General features: G+C 44.2%; 1 pseudogene; it reads left to right on the plus strand.

The window, feature by feature from the left end:
- On the plus strand, window positions 1-920 carry LOC127547050 (putative monooxygenase p33MONOX; annotated as a pseudogene).

Genomic DNA, 920 nt, shown 5'->3' on the forward strand with positions numbered 1-920 from the left:
ATGGAATCATCCAGAGAGCCAGATATACCTGCTATTGAGCACAATACAGGTGAGCTTCTAGGCAAGATGTCTTTGCCAATTGAAATGCATCGTCAAGCATTCAGTTATAATGATGTCCTGGAGGATCCCACACCAATGACTCTATCTTCATCTGACATGTGCAGTAAAGTTCTATGGAAAAAGCCGGTCATCCCAGATTGGAAGTACCAACAGCTTTCCAAGGTTGAGGAAGGAGAAAATAGTTTCTCCATAACCCCCTCAGCTTCCAGTGATCAAATGTACAAGGTCCTAGTAGTGAAGGCCAAGGCTATGCATGTCATCGTGAATTCTCTAATTACAAAACAGACGCAAGAGAGCATCCAGCTCTTTGAGCAGCAGGCAGGGTTGAGAGATGCAGGATACACTCCCCATAAAGGCCTCACCACAGAAGAAGCCAAATACCACCGTGTGGCAGAGGCAGTCCATAAATTGAAGTTAGAAAATGGAGAAATAACAAAAGAAGATAGACTGATTGCTCCAGCCCAGTCCACTCCAAGTAGTACACCCCATTCTTCTCCAAGGCAAAAGCCCAGAGGCTGGTTTACTCATGGATTTTCTACTTCCTTACTGGGCCTAGATGTCAGCAGCATGGACTCTGGAAATGGAGATAGAGACAAACCCTCACCTGAAAAGTGGAGCTTTTTTGGAACAAGAATGCTTCAGAAATCTGATTTGGGTTTTAGGGTCCAATCCTTCAGAGATACTTAGAAGCCATCACCAATGAAGCTCATTCGAGTTCAGGCAACTAGAAATGCAGAATACCCAGCAACTTTTAAGCCACCTAAGATGGATCTCCCAGTGATGGAAGGAGAGAAACAACCTCCACAAACCCATAACCTTAACCAAGGGATATGAATATGTTGACTCCTATAGGGTTCTAA

Source organism: Antechinus flavipes, chromosome 2 (assembly GCF_016432865.1).
Source record: "Antechinus flavipes isolate AdamAnt ecotype Samford, QLD, Australia chromosome 2, AdamAnt_v2, whole genome shotgun sequence".
NCBI lineage: Eukaryota > Metazoa > Chordata > Mammalia > Dasyuromorphia > Dasyuridae > Antechinus > Antechinus flavipes.